This window comes from Cydia strobilella, chromosome 16 (assembly GCF_947568885.1).
Source record: "Cydia strobilella chromosome 16, ilCydStro3.1, whole genome shotgun sequence".
Lineage (NCBI taxonomy): Eukaryota > Metazoa > Arthropoda > Insecta > Lepidoptera > Tortricidae > Cydia > Cydia strobilella.
Genome location: NC_086056.1, coordinates 5,872,772 through 5,887,938, shown reverse-complemented (window position 1 = coordinate 5,887,938; position 15,167 = coordinate 5,872,772). Strand labels below are relative to the sequence as shown.

At 40.7% G+C, this 15,167-nt stretch overlaps 1 protein-coding gene across 1 annotated transcript in view; it reads right to left on the bottom strand.

Annotated features, from left to right (window-relative positions):
* Positions 1–15,167, bottom strand: part of LOC134748245 (neuroendocrine convertase 2) — a 99,606-nt gene that overhangs the window by 36,679 nt on the left and 47,760 nt on the right. The gene's annotated exons all lie outside the window — the stretch shown is intronic.

Below are 15,167 nucleotides of genomic sequence, written 5' to 3'. Positions count from 1 at the left end.
TTCATTTTATTTACAAAGTAGTTTGTCTTAATAATAAAAACTTCGAATTGTACATCGTGGACTAATTCCTTAATTTTTATATTTTTTCTAGGTTAGTATTTAAAGACTATTTTTTTTTCTTATATTAATGTAAGTAGCTTACTCTCCGAAAGCTAAATGCCAATCTCGACACGGAAATCGTCTTAATACCTGTCACCGTAAATTGATATATATCCGATAAATTTTACGTGGATCCAAAAAGATTGATAGATGGGAGTTTTCTCTTTCTCAGTGAATCAATTTATTTGACGCGTAATCCGAAGTGGCACAGATTCGCACGAAAAGTACATCAATCAAGCTTTAATCCTGGCGGACATATTGTGATATTGCGACGCCATTTTAGGCTAACGCGGTTTTTATTGTTGTTTGTAAATAACTTTATTACTCATCTGGATTTTGTGTTACGAGGTTTTACTCTAAAATACTGGTAGAAGTTATTTTAATTATTGTTCGCTGTGTAAGCTTGTTAGGTTTAATCAAATATGGATTTGGCAAAAAAATATCAATTGTATAGGACCTACCAAAGATAGATATAACTCCGTAATAGATGGATACAGTCTAAGGAAAAAACGTGCCTCGAAAATCAAGAAAATTTGATTCTCGATCAGAGGGCGCTACTAGCTTTGGCCTACTGTCGTATAGATAGCGTTGACGGTTTCGTTTGTTTTTTAACAATTTAAACGCATATCAGTGAAAGAATATGTGTCAAAATCATAAAAATAATTAATGCAAATAAAAAAAATCATTTATCCATATTTAAATACATTTTATCGTATTTCTATAAATCTTAATTTTTAGTTGTAAGCTGTGTCGATAGATGGCAGTGAATTTACTGTGGTTACAAAATCTACTATGACAGTACCGCTCTATCTTATTATATCCTCTTTGGACCTACTTACTTACCTAATACCAATGAGGATATAATAAGATAGAGCGGTACTGTGTCTGCACTCACCCTTACCTAGCTGCTGGACGAGAGAGGGGCGAGACGCGCGGGAGGAGTACATATGACCTTATGTTATTACCTGTCCATCTACGGCACGATCAAGCGCTGCCGTGTACTTAAATATTACAATATATTAAATTCTGTTATATATATACCCATTGTGGAAGCTGATTATAAGATATAATACTTCAAACCGTCTACATCATTGAAGAGCACCGAATTATCCTACAATTTATGGTGACCCCGACGTGATCTGGATGACGCAACTGGAAGGCGAAGATATCCCGGAATAAGTGCATACCTACTGGATCCGAAGGAAGTACGCCCGTTCCTTTTAGTGTCAATCATTTCCTATAAAAAGTTATTGTTCTCGACTTGTGTTAATTTAGTTCGATAATTCTTGTGCAATTAGTGCGGTTTGTGAGTTTAATCTAATTAGGTAGGTACCACCGTTTGCAAAATTATTAACAAAACTTCGTAATTCCTCATTCTTTATGCATAAATAGCATTAAAGTAGCTTCTTTATAGTTCTAAAGTAAATAATACATACGTGTTGGTACCCTAAAACAATTACATCTTCTATAAAATTCGACTTAAAAATTGTGTGTTAACACAGTGTTCCACAGTGTCTAACTTTCGTATTTTAAAATTACTAGTTTTTCTTAAATTCATTCGTCCCACTTAAAATAAAAGTACTTATAGGTATTTAAACATAATTGCCGACTATTTCAGGAAATTAACGGGATATAAGCCGGTGAGAACTAGTGATTTCGTCAACTACACTGCACAGCGGTTTCCAGCGGCAGCGCCGTGTTACACCGTGTCGGGTTGCATTGACCGCCCGGTACCTATAGTGCACACCTGTTATCAGCGATTTACGAGGTTGGATTCATTTTAATTACTTACTTATAACTATCATCTTTGTTATTTTCGCCTGCATAATGACCGAATTAAAGGACCTTTTAAAACAACGGGCCACTTTAAGAGGCCGCATAACATTATTTGAAAAGTTTTTAACGCCTTTAATGAATCTCGACAGTGTAACTGAGCGTAATAAATTAATAAACAATGAATTAAGCTTAAGATTATCTAAATTTCAAGAGTTGAGTTACACTTTTGACGAAATTCAAAATAAAATTGAGGATTTAGACCTGGATACGTCCAAGCAGATGGAAGAAAGGGAGCAAACGGAAAACCAGTTCTTCCAATTGATTGGCACCGCTCAAGAGTTTTTAGATGCGTTTAACGATAGCAAAATAAAACAAGGAGACGGGTCTTCATGTCGTGGCAGTTCCACATCAGTTACAAATCACGTTAAACTGCCACCCTTGAAAATTCCTCCTTTTAGCGGTGATACAAATAAATGGCTTCAGTTCAGAGACATGTACTTGTCTCTCATTCACGATAATGAAAATTTAGACAACATAAGTAAATTCCATTATTTAAAATCATATTTGGAGGGTTCCGCTCTGGCAGTCATTAATTCGGTCAGCGTTTCGGCAGATAATTATCAAATTGCTTGGTCGTTGCTCTGTGACAGGTACAATAATAAGCGTCTATTAATTAACGAACACATTAAATGTCTATTTTCGATTGAGGCGCTCTCTAAGGAGTCCGACCGGGGCCTACGCAACTTAGTCGATGCAATTTCGAAAAATTTAAGTGCTTTGAATTTGTTAGGCGAGCCGACTGATAGTTGGGGCACGCTTATTATTTATATAGGCTCATCGAAGTTGGACTCGGTAACCGCGAGGAATTGGGAGGAGCATCGGAGCAAATTAGAGACCTATACTTTAGACGATTTCTTCAACTTTCTTCGTCAAAGGGCAACTGTATTAGAAACAGTCTATGCCGCTAAAACCTTAAATAATCAAAGTCAAAATAATAAGGTTGAAAATCGTCACAACTTTAATAGGTCGAAATCATTCATTTCTTCTTCGCTCGATTCACACCCCCGTGGCAGTTGTTTGGCCTGTAAACAAGATCATAAATTATATGAGTGCAACAAATTTAAATCGATGTCTGTGGAAGAACGAAATGCAAAGGTCTTTCAATGGAAATTATGTAGTAATTGTTTACGTAATGATCACCAATCGTACCAATGCCGCCTCGTTGGCGTTGGTTGCCGCATCTGTAAAAGAAGGCATAATACTTTGCTTCACAAAGCAAACAACTTACCTAGCGGTTCTCAACCGCATCAAATGCAACCATCATCATCATCATCACAACAAGATATACAAAATAACGTAGAATCGTCTGCGTCTACATCCTTTCCTACCAATTCAACTTCTAACCTTGAAGTACCTACCAATGCTACTAATAACGCATCTTCTGGCCCGCGTCCGGTAATTACACTGTCTGCTGGCTCCTCAGGCTTGGCTCTTCATTCAACGGCTGTGGTCGAGGTGTCAAACAATGGCAACATAATAAAATTGCGCGCTCTTCTAGATAACGGTTCGCAATCTTCTTTCATAACGGAGGCGGCGGTAGCTAAGTTAGGATGCCCTACGATTAAAAAATACCATTGCGTGTCCGGTCTTAAAAATGAAACCGTAGGCATTGCCGAACACTGCAACGTACAGATAAGGTCTACTTATACCTCATTCACTACAAATGTTACATGTTATGTCCTACCAGTTATAACCGACCCTGTTCCTCAAATTGAGATACGGGTCGACGAACTCGACATTCCCGGCCACATACAATTAGCTGATCCAGACTTCTATCGCCCTGGAGATATCGATATACTTCTAAGTTTGGATATCTTCTGGGATGTCCTTGGTACTTCTCAAATAAAACTCGGACCAAACAAACCAGTCCTCCATGAAACTGAGTTTGGATGGATCCTCGGTGGCCGCAATAGGTGGAATTGGGCAAAGCCTCCCAACAAGACTTATTGCCATTTCAGTCAGGACATACAACAGCAACTTGTAAAGTTTTGGGAAATAGAAGAAGTTCCTAACAACAAGCCTACGTCAAATAGCGACGAATACTGTGAAACCCTTTTTCAAGAAACAACGCAGCGTGAAGAGGATGGTAAATTTTGTGTTCAAATACCTCTTTGCGATTCACCAGATGTCTTAGGCGACTCATTTAAAATCGCCGAACGGCGACTACATCAAATGGAACGTAAAATGAAACAAAAACCAGAATTTAAAGATGAGTATACCAAATTTATGCAAGAGTACGAGCGCCTAGGACATATGAGTGAAGTACCTAAGCCCGAGCGAGGGTGCTACCTACCTCATCACGCTGTGATACGTGAATCCAGCGAAACTACGCGCTTGCGCGTAGTATACGACGCGTCAGCAAAAACGTCATCAGGCGTATCATTCAATGATATCCAACATGTCGGACCTGTCGTCCAGGACGACCTCTTCTCCATATTGCTGCGTTTCAGGCAACACAAATATGTAGTGACAGCCGATGTGGAAAAGATGTATCGTCAAATTTTAGTAGAACCTAGACAACGTCATCTCCAGATGATTTTATGGCGTGAGCAATCGGATCAACCAATTAAAATATACCAACTTAATACAATTACATATGGTACATCATCTGCGCCATTCCTAAGTACGCGATGCCTAGTTCAGCTCGCTAATGAGTGCAATGATGTAAGAGTTGCTAATATAATAAAGCACGATTTCTATGTCGATGACGTCATTACAGGGAGCAGCTCAAAGGAGGACTTGTGCTACATAATAAATTCAATAACGGAAGTTCTTCATTCAGCGCACTTGCCATTGCGTAAATTCCGTTCTAATATCGGTTCCGTCCTCCAAGACAATTCTAATGCATTGATACCTAAAGACCTAGATTTCAGTTCACAATCAAGTGCTTTAGGACTTAAATGGGATCCAAGCACTGATACATTCAACTTTCCTGTCGATATAAAACATTCGTCAGTAGCCACCAAGCGATCGATCTTATCGAATTCTGCTAGATTGTTCGATCCTCTAGGGTTGTTGAGCTTATGTACAATTGTACCAAAAATAATTCTAAAAAATTTATGGCTTACTAAGTTAGACTGGGACGATCCTATTCCTACAGATTTATCAAAATCATGGTTCAATTTTGTGCTAGGCCTTAAGAGCCTGACCAACTTTCAAATACCTAGATTTGCTCTCGCTGACGATCCCGATGCGATCGTTGAATTGCATACATTCTGTGATGCATCACAAGATGCGTACGCAGCATGCGTCTACTTGCGTTCGATTAGTAGCTCAGGTAGCATATCAGTAAATCTATTATGCGCTAAAACGAAAGTCAGTCCCGTGAAAGCTCAGACAATTCCGCGCCTTGAATTATGCGGAGCTTTATTAGCTGCACGATTAAGCTCGAAAGTAATCGAAGCTTTACGACTTACAGTCACCAACATCTATCATTGGACAGACTCATCCGTGACTCTAGGATGGATCTGTTCACCCTCGCAGAATCTTAAAACGTTTGTATCAAACCGTGTCGCAGAGATTCAACAGCTTACAGCAAATGGATCCTGGAGACACGTCCCAGGTGTTCAAAACCCTGCGGACTTAGCATCACGTGGTGTAAGTCCATCACAAGTAGCTGATGCTAACTTATGGTGGCATGGCCCCTCCTTTCTTTTAGAAGGGCCATCAGCCTGGCCAGAAGTAATTAAACCTAGTGCCAACATACCTGAAATAAAAACTAACAAAACTAATTCTAAACCTAAAACTACTATACCTATAACATGCACTACAACTATACCTATAACTTGTGATAAATTAGTAAATTTCGACAATTTCTCTAAATTTACAATTTTATTACGAAGCTTGGCTTATGCATTGCGTTTTATCCACAACGTACGACATTCAAATAATAAAACAACTGGCCATCTAACTACAGACGAACTACAATTATCGTTACATCATCTTGTTAAGCAACACCAAGAGGAGTGTTTCGAGCATGAACTACATCTACTAAATAACAAAAAGGGCTTACCTTCAAAATCGCGAATCCTTTCTCTCCGACCCTTCGTGGATGAGAAGAGTATCCTCCGAGTAGGCGGACGTATTCAAAATTCATCTGAAATATTTAGTAAAAAGCATCCGATTATATTGGACTCTAAAAATCGTTTCACCAAATTACTTTTCATACAAGAACACAAAAAATTGTGCCATGGAGGTGCTCAGCTTTTACTGACTAACGTCAGGCAATTATACTGGCCTGTTGCTGGAAGAAGATTAGCCAAATCTACTGTAAACAATTGTAAAATCTGTAAAATACTTAAAGCTAAATCTGTTATACCAATAATGGGAAACTTACCCTCCGCTCGAGTCAATCCTAGCTTCCCTTTCGAGGTTACCGGTATCGACTTCGCTGGTCCATTTCCGACTCGCGATCGAAAGGGACGTGGTTGCAAAATAATTAAAAGTTATTTATGTATATTCGTCTGCTTTGCAACCAAAGCAATTCATTTAGAAATTGCATCAGACTTGAGTGCAGAGGCATTTATCATGTGTTTGAATCGTTTTATCTCTCGCAGAGGAAAGCCCAGCGTAATCCATTGCGATAATGGCCGAAACTTTGTAGGCGCAAATAATGAATTTAAAAGATTCTTAGAATCTTGCGGTGAATCCATCTCGTCATATGCTGCCGGTGAATTCATAAATTTCAAGTTCTCACCTGCTTATTCACCGCATTTTAACGGACTTAGTGAAGCCGGCGTAAAGGCTGCCAAACATCATTTAACGCGTATGATAGGGAACACTAACCTCACCTTTGAGCAATTATCGTCTTTATTTGCTGCACAGGTCGAGGCAATTTTAAATTCTAGGCCTATAACTCCCCTATCAGCTGATCCTACAGACCTTTATCCTTTGTGTCCCGGGCACTTCTTGATCGGTAAACCGCTCACTTCATTGCCATCACCCACACTGACCGAAATCAACCCAAATCGACTAAGAAAATATGAACAAATTGAGCAGATCCGACAACAGTTTTGGGAGAGATGGCGCACTGAATATTTGAACGAGCTGCAGCAACGATCAAAGTGGCGCATCAACCAGGGACATCTCGCTGAAGGCGATATGGTGGTACTCAAGGAGGCTAACTTACCACCACTCAAATGGCGCATGGGCCGCATTCATCGACTGTATCCTGGAGCCGATGGTGTTGCACGCGTTGCAGATGTGAACACGTCGAAGGGTATCATCCGCCGTGCCGTCACAAATCTCTGCCCGCTACCTAACGATGAGCGCGAAGAAGCTACTCGAAAACCCACAGTTTCCGAGGGGGGGAATATGTCTGCACTCACCCTTACCTAGCTGCTGGACGAGAGAGGGGCGAGACGCGCGGGAGGAGTACATATGACCTTATGTTATGACCTGTCCATCTACGGCACGATCAAGCGCTGCCGTGTACTTAAATATTACAATATATTAAATTCTGTTATATACATACCCATTGTGGAAGCTGATTATAAGATATAATACTTCAAACCGTCTACATCATTGAAGAGCACCGAATTATCCTACAACTGTCATAGTAAATTTTGTAACCACTGTAAATTCACTGCCATCTATCGACATACTTTAAAACTAAAAATGAAGATTTATAAAAATACGTTAAAATGTATTTAAATATGGATAAATGATTTTTTATTTGCATTAATTATTTTTATATGATTTTGACCCATGTTCTTTCACTGGTATGCGTTAAAATTATAAATAACAAACGAAACAGTCAACGCCCTCTATACGAGAGTAGGCCAAAACTAGTGGCGCCATCTGATCGAGAATCAAATTTTCGTGATTTTCGAGGCACGTTTTTTCCTTAGACTGTATCTATCTATTACGGAGTTATATCTATCTTTGCTAATACCAATTATGAAAAGCTATTATTTACGTACCTACTCGTATCGTGGAAATCAATGTGTATATCAAATAAAACATTATTTTAAATATTAAAGTACGAATATTAAGTAGTAGTCACTAAGAGGATGACAAAAAGTGGAACTTTTTTATGTGTCATTGTATTAAGTGGTAGGTAAGTAAAATATCATAATAACAATAATTACCCAGTATTACTAAATAGATTTAGTACTAGATTTAGAAATAGTCATGGTGAAAACCCAAATCAATACAAAGGCTTCATTTGAATATCCGATAAACTTTATTATAGTGCCGTACTTTGTACAGTACCTATGCATAAAAAAAAAACAAATCTCCGGACCTATTCTTTAAAATACATGAAATTCAAAAACCACACTGTTTCAAAACTATAAATAATGTATGAAGCACAATCAGCCTTCTAGAGAGAAGATTAAATTAATGTTATCTCGGCTCGAGTTGTGACGGCACATTCGCTAATCACCCTATTCAGGCTGTCATTCACAGGATTTTCAGCAGAGGATATTATTACGCGGTCTAATGATAGTATTAAGACGTGAGCACAAACTTGAGAAGGGACTAAATCTTTCAAACCAACTGCAAATCTTAATCAGCTTTCGCATTAAGATCTTAACCTTAACACAGTACAGTATAATTATATTATAATTATACCTACACTCTAGTTATGTTTTTTGTGAACTATTTGTAGTGATTCGATGCGAGTCATTGACTGAATGACGTGAATTTTAATGGGCGTGTGTTTGTGTGTACTGTACACTTGTACAGGATGTGTATATACAGAACCTGTTGCTACATTGCTTCGGTTTCAGAGGGTACGTCATACGTACGGGTGTGAAACGACAAGTCCCTTTTATATACGACAATATTTATTTAGGTAACAAAATGTACCGAAATTGTATGCTAGATAAATGTACATAGGTTTGACATTTTCACTGCCGGGATGATTTCTTTAAAACGGATAACAAACTCATAGCCATAACAAGCCTGAAAATGCGTAATAGAGAAAATTAGAGACCTGTTGCGGCGTCAAAACGCCGCTAGAGTATGGTTCTAAAAGTTAGGTTGCCTGTCCACTGAAGCGGAGCGGTAAGCGGGGAAAAAATCCAGCAATAGAATTTCATTAAAATTTCAGAGCGGAGATTTTATGCCATTCAGTCGGTGGATTTTTTCCTCGCTCATCGCTCCGCCACCTCGCTCCGCTCCTGTGGACAGGCAGCCTAAGACTGAACGCTTAATGAAATCAGGAAATGTGACGTCTTCAAATGAATCACTGGCTGTCACTATCTATTTTATGCTGACTATACCCACAGAATATGAAATCTTACACATAATTTATTTCTTATAAAATGGCGACACGTTTGTATAATTTTAGCGTATTATATTTCGGTCGCGTAGCACCTACCAGCATGTTTTGTGATCGTTAGTTTTGATGCAAAAAAGACATAATTATTGTCTATCTTTTCGCATCTTTCTAAACTAAAAATCACGATACGCGACCGCGATATGATACGGTAAATCAAGATTTCGTGGATAGGATGCCTTCTTGTCATTTGGCTCTTATGCCTAAAATTTCATAGGGCTAGAGTATAATTTATATTTAATTCTCTTTTTCTTATTATTCATGAGACTGAAGTTTACAAACATTTTACAAACATTCCGTGACATTCCGTGTCTGGGCTATACCGCGAAAATCGAAGTTCAAATTGCGGGCATCTTGCTCTGTCAGTCTAATTACGCCTTCATTGGAGTAAAAGAGAAAGATCACCGCAATTTGCGAATTTCGGTGTTCGCGGTAGACCCTCTGGCCTAATAATAGACATAGTATATACACGTAGTTATAGACATGAAACCGAGCGACCAGGGTATAGATGGTATAGAAAGGAGAAGCAGAATTGTTGCAAAAGTGACCGCTTTCAGCTTTAAATAATAGTTCCTAATCTCTCCGGTGGCGCTAGTTAGGCTCTGGCATATGTGTATAACATGAACCATATAAGGCAACACATAACCCGACCAAATTCGTGTAGTGATAATATTAATAACTATTTTGAATATTTTAGAGTGTTTTGTGATTTTGACCAGAAGAATAGGGTATCTAATTGTAATAACCGGCAACTTGATTTAGTTTTATGTGGGAAGGACATGGCAGACGAGGTGTCAGTGCGGGAGGCAGACGAGGCCCTGGTGCCGGTGGACGCGTACCACCCGCCGCTGGCGGTGACTGCGCGCGGTCGCCGCGCCCCGCTATGCTGTGTTAATACTTCCCGCTCCCCTGACGTATTGACTCCAAACAAACACGAAAAGGCAGAACAGTGGAATTTTGCGAAAGCAAATTTTGATAATATGTATGCGTTGCTAATAGCTATCGACTGGACCCCCCTATACAGTATGGGCGAGCCAGAAGATGCATTAGAATATTTTTATACTTTGGTATACCGTATTATGGATGACTGTGCCCCAAAAAAGAAGCCGAAAGTTTTAAATGGCAGGTACAGTTATCCAGAGTGGTATACCAAGGATATTATCAAGTGTATCCAACAGAAAGCGAAGCTACATAAATTGTATAAATCCAGCGGGGCGAGCGATGACTACTCTGCGTTCTCGGCCTGTAGGTCCAAGGTTAAGGCTATGGTAACCGAGGCCCATAACCATTACCAGGAGCGGATGCAGAGCCAGCTAACTACAGATCCAAAGTCATTTTGGAACTTCGTTAAGTCTAAACGGGGAGCGAGAAATCATAGGGCCGTAACTAAGAACGGAAAGAGTTTAGCGGAATCGGAATGTGCGGAGGAGTTCGCTAACTATTTCCACTCTGTATATGGAAACTCTCCGGCGAACTTGAATGTGGAGGACGCTGTACGGGCAGGGGGCGCCAGCGCCGCGCGCGTGTCGCTGCCGAGACTAGCGTTGCGCGAGGTGCGCGCGGCGCTCGCAGCGCTCAAGCCAAAGCGCTCGGCGGGGCCGGACGGCATTCCTGCGTTCATCGTAAAAGATTGCGGCAGAGTTTTAGAAGAACCGCTCCTTCACATCTTTAACTTATGCCTAGAAAGATCATACTTTCCGAAGCGCTGGAAGGTTACGCGAGTGATCCCTATACCAAAAGGGGGTGCACGGTCGGAGATAAGTGGCTTTAGACCCGTAGCGATACTTTCGACGCCAGCTAAGGTGTTCGAGTCGGCAGTGCAGCGTAGCATCCGAGACCAGGTATCGGCGCAGCTGTCGGAGGCACAGCACGGGTTTCGGAAGGCACGGAGCACCTCTAACAATCTTCTTAACGCCATGTCATACCTGATTCCACAAGTTGACGAGGGGGTGCAGGTTGACGCCGCGTACTTTGATTTTAAGAAGGCGTTCGACATGGTCGATAATGACCTTTTGTTGTCAAAGATGGCGGCGGTGGGCTGCACTCCCAAGTTGCTACAGTTCTTCGCTGACTACATGAGGGACCGGCAACAATACGTGGAGTACGCGGATTGCAAGTCTCAGCCGTATTTCACCAGAACCGGGGTAAGTCAGGGTAGTAACTTGGGACCGCTGGAGTTCATTATTATGATTAATGATCTACCAGAAGTGGTCAAGGAGGCTAAATGCTTGTTGTTCGCGGATGACCTCAAATTGCTCTTGGCAATTAAAAATAAGGAAGACTGTGAGCGTCTCCAGAGGGACATAGACAGAGTGGTGGAGTGGAGCCAGAGAAACAAACTGCATTTTAATGTGGATAAATGCGTTTCCATGACATTCACTCGGTCCAAAACATCCATTAACCACAGCTATGAGGTAGCCGGAGCTCAGTTGAAGAGAGTGGACTCCGTGAGAGACTTGGGAGTGCACATACAAAGCAGCTTGTGTTTCAGGGACCATGTTGTCAGTGCATGTAAAAAGGCGTTCAAAATTCTGGGCTTTGTACTGCGCCGAGCAGTAAGCTTCTCAAACATGAAAGCCGACTCGGCGCTGTACAATGCTCTGGTAAGAAGCCAATTAGAACATAACGCGGCAATATGGGCTCCGCATGAGGCCAAATACAGCATCATGATAGAAAGGATACAAAATAAGTTTACTAGATACTTATACTGGAAACGGTATGGAGTGTATCCTTTCTATCCGCTGATGTATCCCACACTTTTTGTGATTGGCATGGTCGGTTACGACAAATTAGAAACTCGCAGGAATCTGGCGCTTGCGTGCTACTTGCTTCGAGTTCTCCGCGGTAGTATCTGCAACCCGGACATTTTACAAATGTTCAAGCTGTGCGTGCCTGACAGGTACACCGAGCGGCGGCGGCAACCACAGCTGCTGGCCGAGCCAACTGGCAGGACGAATCTGCTCCGTAAGGCACCTCTCAGCCGTACTATACACGTTCTGAATCTCGTTGCCGACAAAACAGATCTTTTTTATTGCCCTATGTGGGAATTGTCAAAAACGTGTTTATATGTATTGTGTTATGTAATGGATTGAAATTTAATTTGAATTATTGTGTAATGACATATTGAAATCTAATTGACTATTGTGTTTGTAAGTAATTGTAATAAATTGAATTTTTAATTTGAATTATTTAGTTAAGTAGTAATAAGGATTATTCTTAATTTAAGGTTAAGGCACTATTGTATTAGGGTTACCTGTAAGGATAGTTGCTGTATTTAATAAATAAAATAAATAAATTACGTAGGTTGTTTTTTGTAGTATTTCGGTGTATGGTGGCGCCGCCTAATTACTGTTTTTTGATGGACACTTTTCGTACATAGAGATTTGGCTCCTTTAGATAGTCTCCATGGACCAGGGGCACAGACCACCCCCTTTTTCTGTGACCAGGGGTAAGAGAAAGACATGTTCATGTATTGACAGTTTCATGTATGGCAGCATAATCCTTTTTAGGGTTCCGTACCCAAAGGGTAAAAACGGGAGCCTATTACTAAGACTCCGCTGTCCGTCTGTCTGTCACCAGGCTGTATCTCACGAACCGTGATAGCTAGACAGTTGAAATTTTCACAGATGATGTATTTATGTTGCCGCTACAACAACAAATACTAAAAAGTACGGAACCCTCGGTGGGCGAGTCCGACTCGCACTTGGCCGGTTTTTTCTCTTTCACTCTTATAAATTTCGGTATTTCGCCATCGCCTCCATTTCATTCGGCATTTTTTCATGGTCGGGTTATGCCATCATAGCAAACCCGACCATGAAAAAATGCCCGGTCGGTGATAAAAATAAAGCATGGCACTATTTTCTCTTTCCTCATAGAGGAATCGCAATAAGACTATCTTTCTCTATCAAAGAGTGTCAGGCCCTTGAACCTAATTTAGTTTTTTTTTTAATTTACTTTTTTGAAAGTCTGTACAACGACTCGACCGCGACCTTGGTACCGTCAAAATATCTCTTTCTCGCTCTCGGCGTACGGCCCCCACCTTAAGCGCCTAACACATTACCGCACCGCGCCGGTCATTGTGCGATAAAGAGTAAGAGCGAGAAAGAGATATTGCTTTCTCGCTCTTACTTACCCATAAGTAAGTCACACAATGACCTTGGTGCGGTGCGGTAATGTGTTAGCCGCTTTATAGCCGTGTTTAATAGACTATCGTAAAAGCCATTAGAGACTACCACACCTCACCGCGGCCTTGGTGCGGTGCGGCGCACGTATCGATAGTGCGCAAGGTGGTCACCGTACGTACGTTAAGGACGCAGCTTTAAGTTAGAGCGAGAAAGGAATATTATAGCCGTATTTAACAGACTATCGTAAAAGCCGTTAGAGACTACCACACCTCACCGCGGCCTTGGTGCGGTGCAGCGCACGTATCGATAGTGTGCAAGGTTGTCACTGTACATACGTTAAGGACGCAGCTATAAGTTAGAGCGAGTAAGAGATTTTGACCGCACCAATACGGCTTTTCGAGATATTCTCTTTCTCGCTCTCACTTATGGGTGTGGCGCACCAAGATCGCGGTGCGGTGCGGTAGTCTGTTACGGCTTTTACATACGATCGCACATACGCCGCACCGCACCAAGGGCGCGGACCGATGCGGAAAATGGGGTTGGCCGGTCGACATAATTAGCAGAGGGCGCCAGCATAGCTTGCCCTGTCAATCCCTACAATTGAGACAATTTTTTGTTTTTTTTAGTTCCCTGGGTGCCAGCCCTTTAAGCCAAATCTCATAGAAAAAGGGGCAAGCTATGATGGCGCCATCTCTGCAAACCTTTGACAGTTGCCAACCCCATTGGCTGACCGTTTACCTTAAAGATCCGACATCATTTAACATCCTCATAAGAACAAACCTCGCCGTACGTGCTTTTTGAAGTAAATATAGATGCTTTTCCCCACCGTTTTGTATGTTTTATGGTGGGCTGGTGGGCTACAAATTCTGTCCCTCACGGGCACACGCGGTAAGCCACTTCCATCCTTCCTTCTATGTGCCAAAGCAACAATAAAATAAACATGTGTCATCTTGATGAGTACGATGTGGATGACACATGTCTGTCTGACATGTTGTCAAACACAATAATAAAATTTTATGGTGTTTTAATATAATTTTTAGTGTGGTGTATGCATGTTACAGTCTCAAAACAAATATTTGAATGGATTGGATACCTTACATACATTGGATATGGGTTTGAGTTCAATTCAATCTCAAGTCAGAACAAAGGTCACGTGGTACATTTTTTCAAATTAACTTTTTAGTACTTTTTCGGGAAAAAATCAAAAAACTAAGAGCTTATTGCAAATCTGTAGTATGAGACGAATCAAATGACATATAACTTATTAAAATCGGACCATAACTGTAGATCTGATGGGATGAACAAAAATCGGCCTCGCGTAATATATATATAGATAGATACGCTTGTGTCCCTCAGAATTTTTGTAAGCGACTTTAAAGATGCATATAAAGAAATTCTGCGGATTAAGTTTTAATGTTATTTTATTCCTAATATATCTATACTAAACTAACGACAGTGTGAAACAATAATTGGAAATTCAGTGATTTTTATAAAAAATTAATTTTGATTGTTGATTGAAAAAACTGAACACGTGGTATGTGAAACTTAATAACAGGTATCACTTAATAATTTTAAGACTTAGCGAAGCCCTTTATTACGGATGATTTTCAGTCAAATATTTATAAATATGAAACTTCCATGACCATTCACATGGAGCAGACCCGCTGTGCCATGTAGCAGCGAAGAACCCAAGTGAGTTTTTTATATAACGAGTCTGACAGTACCACGCAGAAACTTGGGCGGGCCTGATTAGGGTTGTCACACCCCGGGGACGGACCGTCTTGTAATTTCGGACGTCATTCTGTTTTATATACAAAAGCCTTGAT